Here is an 8,172-nt window from a genome sequence, read left to right as displayed (position 1 = left end):
TTCTTTGAATTTAAATTCTAAAGCTGAATTCCTAGGCTTTATTTTCTATTGAATTAATTCGTAAGAGAATTCATTCTTTATAGGAATGAATTCAATGGAATGATCATTCATATTTGTTTAATTCCTTCTATTAAAAATTGAATGAACGAAAAAGCAATTAATTCAATTTTTAATATACAGAATGCTTTTGAATTATAAAACAAAACTTTCATTCAATCTATTTCAAATTGAATGGTTGAAAAATTTTTAAATTCAATTTGTAATAGATTGAATTCAAACAAAATTTATATCATTCAGAGGGAATTTAAAAATCAATAGGAATTGTTGAAATTAATTTAAATTCAATTTGTAACAAATTGAATGCGAACAAAATTAATTCATTCAGAAGGAATTTAATATTCTATAGGAATTAATTCATTAGAGAATTAATTCAACTACATCGAATGCTTTAAGAATTAATTCTAGGAATTAAATCAAAGGGAATGAGTTTAAAGAATTGTTAATTCTTAAAAATATAACTCAATTTTAAATAAAGAATTAGGGAATGAATTCTTTCAGAGCTTTGCATATACATATATACATAATCCCACATTTTCTTTTAGTGTATTATCCCTTTAGTATTTTACAACTAGCACAAATGTGTTTATTTCCTTTTTGTATAACTCTTTTTTTTCTTTTTCTTCAAACTACATGATTACCCCAAATATATTTCATTATACGAAAGGTCATGTATCTATAAACATTTAATATTTTATCCTACCAATCCTAACCCACTTTCTAAATAAAATGTTGCCTAGTTACAGGCAAAAAGTTCTTTTTTAATACAATAGGAAAATATATTAACTTACCTGTAAAAATGCTAAACGACGCAGGAAATCAGTGATGTAAGCACCTAAAGGCTTAAGACTGGGATAGGATTTGGAAGCCCACATAGCAGGAATTTTACTGATTAAAATCGATTTGTAAACCGATTCATAAGCAGCAGACATTACAACTAAACCTGCAAACGAAAAGTAACATAAATAAATATTATTTACGATAAGAAGAGATTAAAGGAAAACATAAACATTTTCTAAATTAACAAACTAAAAGTGAAATTGACATTTAAAAGGGAGAAAGCAAACAGACTAAAAAAATGACATTAAAACAAATTGAAATTTAAATAATTTATTTTGGACCAATAATCTATACAATATATTGGTTTTATAAACTAATAAAGTGAAGTAAAGGCAACAAACTGCAAACGTTTTTACAAAATTAAGGTCAATGCAAACCTTTTTCTGTGAATGTTACGAAAAAAGAAGCAAAATACTCATTGGCTTATAAAGGTTAACGAAGAAAAAAGATACCAGATAAGTAGCAAAATCAAAAGAAGAAATAACAACTAAAATAGCAGCAACAATGAATTTAGGAACTCAACGAAATAGACCATTAAGGGATACCAATTATTCAACAACTCCCCATGGTGGTACAGTTCAAATAAGGAATAATAAAATTGCTTTAAGTAGCAGTAATGGCAATGGACAATCAGACAAAACTAAAACGTTGACGTCGTCATCAAGCTCTTCAGCAAAATCAGCAAAAATGTGTGTAAATTTTAATAACATGTTTGTCGCTGACGATGATGGTCCCCAAGTTGATAAGAAAATTTCAAGTACTACCACTACCACCCAACAGGCCACTCCGCAATACTTTAATGATAGGGGAGGCGATTATTGTATGAGCAATGATGATAATGATTATTTGTATTACGGAAGAAGATTGTCAGGAGGTATGTTTGAAATTGAAAGAGCAATGTGATAATTTTATATTAAGATTTTTATTTTAAGACCAATTCTAAATTGTTGGCGTTATGTTTGTCTATCTATCTATCTATCTATCTATCTATCTATCTATCTATCTATCTATCTATCTATCTATCTATCTATCTATCTATTTGGAGGACTTTCATCTGGAGAGCTTGAAGCCCCCACATGATTTAAATAGAAGAAATCTTATATCCAAGAAACTATTAGAGCTAGAATCTTAAAATTTTATATGAATAACTTTAGAAAATAACGGGCAGAATTTCAAATTTTCTTAGATAGATAGAAGTTGGCTAACTTGCAATAATTTGCTTGGCATCTCTCATATGTAACATATTGTTAATCCTGGAAACTATTGTGTTTAGAAAATAGTTATGTGGGTTTTTTATTTATACTAGAGGGTAAAACAAAAAATATTGTATATCCCAAGGCATTAGAATAAGAATTATTTTTTGTGAATAAAAGTATACATTAAATTTTAGCACATAAGAAATAAAAAGATCATTAATGTATTGTTTTTAAATACATTAATGAGACAAATCTGAGGCAACCTCTGAAAATTTTATCAACAAATGTAAACAACAACACTGTATATAGAAAAAGATGTACACGTGTGTGTAGATGTATTTGGTTTTATTCAGCTGTGTATTTTATTGTATGTTTGGAATCCAAACATACAAAAAATATATTTTTTAATGAATAGAAAAAAGTATTTAAAACGTTTTCAATTATATGAGAGTAGATTGTGAGTTATTGTACAATAATTTTTATGCGAATAATGTAAGTAAATTTAAAACTAACACAAATTTTTTCCAAGTGCTTTTTAAAACAATTTTTTAACGATAAACAAAAACAAAGTCTACGTCTCGTCAATGTTTACTAGCAATGAATACGAAAGTGTTGTTGTTTTACTCTTGCTTGTATACTGTTAAGAACAACAACAACGTATTGCTAGTGTTAAACGCATATAAGTGTATAGAAAACACACTGTCTATAGCTAAGCGCATTTACAAAAACAAAAGAGTACCAAGCGCATAGGGCTTGGGCACCCTTGGTTTGGATCAGTGGTGGCCAGCGAGAGAGTGCTTAAAACGCATATGTTGTAGTGAAAAAATAAAAGAGTACACAAATGAAAATACGTGTGATTTGCACTGAAACAAATTATTTGTTTGTATTTATTTTGTGTTATTCATATAACATATTTGTATTTTAATGAATAACGGAAGGTATGTATTTTGAGGTATGTGTTCATGTAAGTATGTATTGATGTATGTATGCATGTATGTATGTATATATGTAGGTATATATGTATGTATGTATGTATGGATTGATGTATGTATGCATTGATGTCAGTATGTATTGATGTATGTATGTATTGGTGTGTTGATGTAAATATGTACCGATATATGTGATGAAGTAAGTGTGTATTGAAGTATGTGTTGATGTAAATATGTACTGATGTATGTGTTGATGTAAATATGTACTGATGTATGTGTTGGTGTAAGTATGTATTGATATATGTGTTGATTTTAAAATTGTGTGATGTATGTGTTGATGTAAATATGTGCAAAAAAAATATTTGGGCAAAAAAAAAATATATATATATATATATTCATAATAAAGAAGTCGGATTTTTAATATCACATGGGTTAATTTAATTGTACTTAAAAATAAAAAAAAATATTGCAGCAATTCATTAAATTAGTTAACATAAAAAATTATTTTTATAATATAAAATTAAATTTTTTATCGCAATTATTTAACTTTAATTTTTAAAAACTAAAAATTCTATTATATATTTGAATTATGATATTCAATCAATTTTTCAATATCAATTTCTTTATCGTAACATTTTATTTTTAGCAATGCCTCTAAGTGACTATCAGTGAGTTGGTTCCGATATTTATTTTTGATTTGAGACATTGCTGAGAAAGTAGACTCGCATATATAAGTCGTTGAAAACATTGAAAATAATCTTAGCATTAAATCTCTACAGGCTATATATTTATTGGGACAAATGTTACTCCAGAAAGATATTCCAGTATCCATTGGAATGGATAAATCTTCTCTCATATTAATTAGTTCTTGTTGAATATTTTCTGGTATTTTTCAAGTGGGCATGAATGGGGGTTATTAAAAATATTAATAGCCCAATTTATGGTGAAAATATCTTTAAACCTATTATTAAAATTCTCTATGAGTTTATTAATTTCTTCATTGAATTCGTTAAGTTTATCTACGTTCCGATATTTTGAAAAAATGTTTGCTACTCTTGGAAAATTCGTCAAATTTTCCTGAGCAATTTGATTTTTCCATATAAGGAGTTTTTTGGAAAATTCACATATAGAATAATATAAATCAGCAATGTTTTTATTTCTCCCCTGTAAAATAAGGTTTAAATTATTTATATGTATAGTAATATCAGCAAGGAAAGCTAAATTAAATAAAAAATCAGGAGAGTTAATTGCAAGAAGAAGATCTGCGTCTTTTGGAGAAGATTCGATCTGTAAAAATTGTGCTATTTCTTCTCTTAATTCAAAGAGACGTTCGAGACTTTTCCCTCTGCTTAGCCATCTTACTTCCGTATATAATAAAATATCACCATATTCCGCATTAATATCCTCTAAAAACGCAACTAACTTTCTGTGAGAGCATTATGACCGCCTTTTAATCGATTGATTATCTTTACTGCAGTTTTCATAGCATCAGTAAAGCCTATAGATTTGGCAAACAGAGCTTGTTGATGAATAATACAGTGGAAAGTTGGCACTTGTATCCCGGCTCTTAACAGATGACCAACAAATCCTTGTTTACGCCCAACCATAACAGCAGCACCATCTGTACAGATTGCAGACAATTTGCTACTCTCTACGACAGATAAAACATTCCGATCGAACGAATCATATATGGTTTTACCGTTGACATTCCCATAAAATGATTCCAATTTTAATATTTCGTCAAATGAATTAAAGAAATTGTCGACAGTTCGGACACATATAATCATCTGACTAGTATCTGAAATATCGACACTTTCATCAAAACATATAGAAAAATATTTTGATTGCTTAATTCTCTCTTTTGTTTTTTTTTCTGTGCGCCTAGCAATAGTTTGGCGGGACAACGGCAATTCGTTAATAATATTTTCCATTTGCGTCCCTATTTCTCCAAAAAAAGGAAAAATTGCGGAACATATTTCTTTAAATAAAACCCCATCCTCAAATGGACGACCTTTTTCGCCAATGCCAAAGCAATCGCGTATGTTGCTTTCGCATGACTATTTTCTGAAAAAAGTCGTTCATTATAATAATTGCTGAATATTCCATTGTACTTTGCTTTGAAATCAGATTTTAATTTTGAAATCAATTGATTTCTCGCAATTCCGACTACTTCATGTAAATTGGAATGACAACTGGCATAATGACGCTTAAGTGTACTTGAATGGGTTTTTTTTAACTTTTGGCCACATACAATACACTCAGCTTCCTTAAATATATTTAAACAGAATAAAAAAATCCTTCTCCCACTCAATATTCCACATATTTAGTTTTTTATAATATTGTAAGCAACAAGCAACTGAATAAACTTGTTTTTGTTTTGTGTTTACTTTGTGTTTTTACTCACAGTATTCGTATTGCGAATGTATTAGTGAGAACAACATAACTACCCCGGGGTAGTGTTTGGCCACCAACGGTTTGGATGCTGTTGGCGTCATTGCGTTGTTATTTTTGTTTTTCTGTGTTTTTCGTTATGTATGTTTAGATGTCTGTTGGTTTAGATGCCTTGTGTATTTTGTGTTTTATTTCGTTTAGCGTTGTTGTTCTTTTTGTTCAGCTTTTGATGTAATAATGATGGATTCAGGGAAGCGCATAGCACCACAACAGCTCAAACACAGATAACCTCACAGATCGCCAATGGCCTCAATCAGCAACGGCCGTGTCAGCGTACCATCGTCGCCGCCCTGGATTTATCCAAGGCCTTTGATACGGTTGATCACTCGATGCTATTAAAAAACATAACTAACTCAACACTCCCCAATGATGTCAAACGCTGGATAGTTAACTATCTTTGTGGAAGACATGCGTTTGTTCAGTTTAAAGGTCAAAAATCAAAATACCGCAAGATAAAAATGCACCAGCCTCAAGAGTAGTATTTCAGGTTTCAGGTTTAAGTCAGTCAGACAACATAAGAGCCGGCTGGTGCAGTGACTATAGACTAGACTATAGACTAGACTATAGACTAGACTATAGACTAGACTATAGACTAGACTATAGACTAGACTAGACTATAGACTAGACTATAGACTAGAGTATAAACTAGACTATAGACTAGACTATAGACTAGACTATAGACTGTACTATAGACTAGATTATAATCTATACTATAGACTAGTCTATAGACTACACTATAGACTATACTATTGACTAGACTATAGACTATTATATATACTATACTAGCTATACCCAGTGTGCTTCGCTACCCTCATCGTAATGGAATAAAATAAATATCATTATTGTAAATGTATATATATCTGCAATATCAAAAATTCCTCTTTTAGAGAACTCTTTAAGTTTGATTTTATGATTCTAGTCTCAATATTACAGAAAATTAGAAAAAACAGTTGAAGAACGAAAAAGTACCAGACAGTGCCTTTTTATATATTTTCATTAAATCAGGATGACGCATGTTTAATTTTCAACCAGAAACCAAAAAAATCGCATAAAGATTTTTATACAATCAGGAAGCTACATGTCCAATTTAATGTTTTTAGGTTCAATATTATGCAAAATTGGAAAAGTATTAGTAAAAGAACAAAAAAGTACCAGAGTATGCTTTTTCAATTTTCGTTCAATTGGGATACTGCGTGTTTAATTTTATGTTTATATATTCAATATTTTAGAAAGCTCTAAAAGTACCAGTACCAGTGAATTACGAAAAAGTACCAAAGGACCTATTTTATTTAATTTCATGTTCCTAAGTTCAATACATATTATAGAAAATTCAAAAAGTACCAGAAAATATTCCAGTTTAAATTTTCATTTACTCAAGTCCCTGATTGCTTTTAGAGATTCTAATTAACTCCGGGCTCCACATGCTTAATTTCATGTTTTTAGGATCAATATTATAAAAAACACAAAAAGTTCCTTTTGAAGAACGAAAAAGTACCGTTTATAGGTTCTCACTTAATCCAGGCTCTAAACGCTTAATTTCATGTTTCTAGGTTCAATACTATAGAAAATTCAAAATGTACCTTTTAAAGAACGGAAAAGTACCAAAAAGTCCCCTTTTATAGGTCCTCACTTAATCCAGGCTCTATATGCTTAATTCACGTTTCTAGGTTCAATATTATACAAAAATCCAAAAAGTACCTTTTGAAGAACGAAAAAGTTTCAAAAAGTCCCCTTTTATATGTTCTCACTTAATCCATACTCTACATACTTAATTTCATGTTTCTAGGTTCAATATTATAAAAAATTCAAAAAGTACCTTTTGATGAACGAAAAGTCCTCTTTTATAGATTCTCATTTACTCCAGGTTCTACATGCTTAATTTCATGTTTCTAGGTTATAGAAAACTCAAAAAGTACCTTTTGTAGAACGAAACAGTACCAAAAAGTCTCCTTTTATAGATTCTCATTTACTCCGGGCTCTACATGCTTAATTTCATGTTTCTAGGTTCAATATTATAGAAAAATCCAAAAAGTACCTTTTGAAGAACGGAAAAGTACCAAAAATCCCCTTTTATAGGTTCTCACTTAATCCATCCTCTACATACTTAATTTCATGTTTCTATGTTCAATATTATAGGAAATTAAAAAAGTACCTTTTGAAGAACGAAAAAGTACCAAAAAGTCCCCTTTTATAGATTCACATTTACTCCGGGCTCTACATACTTAATATCATGTTTCTAGGTTCAATATTATAGGAAATTCAAAAAGTACCTTTTGAAGAACGAAAAAGTACCAAAAAGTCCCCTTTTATAGATTCTTATTTACTCCGGGCTCTACATGCTTAATTTCATGTTTCTAGGTTCAATATTATATAAAAATCCAAAAAGTACCTTTTGAAGAACGAAAAAGTACCAAAAGTCCCCTTTTATAGGTTCTCACTTAATCCATCCTCTACATACTTAATTTCATGTTTCTAGGTTCAATATTATAGGAAATTCAAAAAGTACCTTTTAAAGAACGAAAAAGTACCAAAAGTCCCCATTTATAGATTCTCATTTACTCCGGGCTCTACATGCTTAATTTCATGTTTCTAGGTTCAATATTATAGAAAATTCAAAAAGTACCTTTTGAAGAACGAAAAAATACCAAAAAGTCCCCTTTTATAGATTCTCATAAAAAGTACCTTTTGTAGAACGAAAC

The sequence above is a fragment of the Lucilia cuprina genome, chromosome 2 (genome assembly GCF_022045245.1).
Source record: "Lucilia cuprina isolate Lc7/37 chromosome 2, ASM2204524v1, whole genome shotgun sequence".
NCBI lineage: Eukaryota > Metazoa > Arthropoda > Insecta > Diptera > Calliphoridae > Lucilia > Lucilia cuprina.
This window is presented reverse-complemented; position numbering follows the sequence as displayed.